The following is a 3,299-nucleotide window of genomic DNA, read 5'->3' as shown; positions in this document are numbered from 1 at the left end:
AAAAACAATACTTTGAAGGGTACAGTTAGTTCACTTTTGAAACACCACACACTTCACACAAAGTCTGGTCTCTGAATAAACATATTTATTTTGTGACAAACAGACAATTCATTTTAAGATTATATTTTTTTGCAATTTAAACGGCATATGTTCTCCAGATCTAATCAAAGGATTTAAACATTCTGTTATCCTACTGTACATACTGCTATTTTGTTTCTTTAACACTTTCTAAAATATGCGTTATATTCTCTTCCCTAAATCTTTTAAGTATGTACACATTCATTATTGCTAATGTCTGGCAGATTATGCTAAACTACATCTACGAAACAACGTTTTTGCTCTTGCCCAAAAGTAAACAAATCTGAATAAGTCAGTCCTCCATCGGAGTTCTGAGACAAGCAGACGGAAGCACCACTGTGTGAGCTCCTGTCTCACATTTCAGCCGATGCGAGCACAGTCTCCCCTGTAATGGTTGAGCCTGCTGTAGAAGACAGATGGCGATGATGCAGGCGAAGGTCAGGAAGCCCACTGCCACCCCAAGACTTGAAGTGGAGTTAGAGTTGTTGCTGCCCATGAGTTGTTATTTTGATGCTACAATGCTCTCTGCTTTGGTGGTAATGGGGGGATAAGTGATGGTTTTGTACTCTGTCACTCCATCTACAGTTTCAGGAACAACACTCCTTCTCCTATCGTTACAATGCTTGAACTTACTGCAGGTGCTCCTCTGACAGAGACCATACGAGCACAGAGACGGGTGATGCAGTGGAGGAAGTAGGTGGGCACGGTCTCATTCTGCTGCTCAATGATGCGGAAGGCCGGGAAGGAGAAGCAGGCATTATGACTATCTCCGTTTTCCTGCATGGTCATCTGGTCCTTGTTGCTGGCGACAAACAGGTTGAAGTAAGTGGAGTTACTGAGTGGAGAAGAAATGGAGGGGTAGCATCGGTCCAGGATTACATGGTACTGGGAGGTCAGGTTGGTGGCCTTGACTTGCGCATAGACTTTGGTTCTCAGCTCAATACCCAGTTTCGGAATGACCATGGGAGTAGTGTGGTTGAGTTCAAGGCTCAAAGTGCTGATGAAACTACCATTGTTGTCCTTCACTGCAATGGAGGATGCTGACATCAATCAGGGTGTTGTTGATCAGGTACTCAAGGGGATAGGCGCAGGAGTAGTGATAGCTCAGCGTTGTAGGTGTCTGTCCCCATGGTGCAGTCATATGATCAGACCACACCACTGATGTTGACTGTCTGGATGTTGGAGAAGTCAGAAAATATCCCTGTGCCTGGAGCGCTGGTTGTCCTGAAGAGGCTACCACAATAATTGGTCGTGTCAAGGGGGAATTTAAACCTTTAAGTTACTGAGATATCAGTGTATTCTGGGCTTCTTAAGTTAATTCTGCATTCACTTAATTGTAGTCGACGGCTCTTTGCAACCATCATGGCCAAAAGGAAAAAGCTTGGAAGATGCATTTTGAGTTCCTTGCTGTGTTCATATCTTGACTGGGACACTAAAATGTGTCCTTTGCTGGTTGTCTCCTGCTTTTTGATTCTGTTGAGATGTATGGAGGTGTTTTCATAGCCATGCAGGGCTTCTTGGGATTGGACAGAAGCAAGCTCATAGCCGCTCTGTTTATTGAAACAATTGCATTGTTTTGATGGTTACGCCTCACCATGTGACTGAGTTCACCTTCCCTCCCATCAGTGAGTTTTAAGCAGATGCTAAAACCTACAAAAAAAAGTTTGTTTATTTGGCTAGCTAAGTTAACTTTGTTTTGTTCTTTTTGTTTTACTCTGCCTGCAAACACGCTGGATGATTCAGAATCCACTGAAGAGCTTGAATGATTTATTGACGAGAGATACTTACGAACTCAAAGAAACATGTCGCTGGTTTCGGAGGATTCAAGCATTGTAAGGACAACAACCCCAATCAACAAAACAAACCAAAGCCAAGTTGGCCAAGCGGTATCAACAATGGAACCAAACCAACCTCAAGTAAGAGGGCGGGCGTGGGGAGATGTTTACTGATATGGATGTTGACTTGTTAAAATCCATCAATGAAAGGCTTGCCAAACTTGATATCTTTGATATATTACGAGAGGACATCAATGCATTATATGCCAGTCTAGAATTCAGCCAATGTCAGATTGATGATCTAAGGAAAGAGAACACGGAGCTGAAAGGTACTGTAGACTCTATTCATGGCAAGGTGGAGGTGGTGCAAAGGGAAAACAAACAACTAAAAGAAACCTTGCTTGATGTACAGTGTCAATCAATGCGGGACAATCTAATATTTTCAGAGATACCGGAGAATGACAACAGCAGAAGCTGTGAGGACACTGTCCGAGACTTTATGTCAACTCAACTGAAACTTCCCAAAGATGTCGTGCGTAACATCACTTTCTCCAGAGTCCATAGAATGGGTAAGGCCTCTGGAAATAGGCCCCGGGCTATTATTGCATGTCTTGACAAATTTAAGCAAAAGGAAATGACGAAGAGCAGGGGCAGAGAACTCAGAAACACTGATTTTGGAATTAATTATCACTTCCCCACTGAGATCAATGAAAGGAGAAAAAAAGAAAAAGCGTTGCCTGAATCAACGAGTCCCCATGGTGATGGATAAACTTTACATCAACGGGCAATTGTATCCAGACTCTAGAGTAACTACCTGACTATTTTAATTCAATGTTCAAACCTGAGTTTGTGTTGTAGTGTATCATGACAACTTCAACTATAACGAATACATGCTCTATTGATCTTCACTTGACAATGAAAGGGTTGCATATACCTCTGGTTAATGTATGTAGCCTTCCTAACAAAATGCATGAGGTTTTTAACTTGGTCAACATAAATAATATTCATATTTTGGCTCTGACCGAAAAGCATTTAGATGCATCTGTAAATGATGGGCAAATTAACATTCAAGCATATAGTCTACTTAGAAGAGACAGGAATAGGAATGGTGGTGGGGTGGCACTGTACATTCAGAATCATATACCTTTTAAGAGGAGGGATGACCTTAATGTATGTCAAGTAGAGGCACTATGGGCTCAAGTACATCTGCCTCACCAGGCAGCCATATTGGTAGGATGTGTGTACAGACCTCCTAGTTCTAAGGTGTCCTATCTGGATGACTTATGTACTGGGTTTGACCAAGCCACATGCACTGGGTTTGACCAGGCCACAGATAGCAACAGAGATGTATTTATCTTGGGAGATTTTAATATAAATTGGAAGAATCCTAATAGTTTGAATAGAACTAAATTGATGAGATATTCCGAGAACTGTGGTTTGAGACAA

General features: G+C 42.0%; 1 pseudogene; it reads right to left on the bottom strand.

Moving 5' to 3' along the window:
* Nucleotides 1-580: 580 nt before the first annotated feature.
* LOC123729591 (zona pellucida-like domain-containing protein 1) lies at nucleotides 581-3,079 on the bottom strand (annotated as a pseudogene).
* Between the last annotated feature and the right edge of the window lie 220 nt (nucleotides 3,080-3,299).

The sequence above is a fragment of the Salmo salar genome, chromosome ssa21, assembly GCF_905237065.1.
Source record: "Salmo salar chromosome ssa21, Ssal_v3.1, whole genome shotgun sequence".
NCBI classification, from domain to species: Eukaryota; Metazoa; Chordata; class Actinopteri; order Salmoniformes; family Salmonidae; genus Salmo; species Salmo salar.
This window is presented reverse-complemented; position numbering and strand designations above follow the sequence as displayed.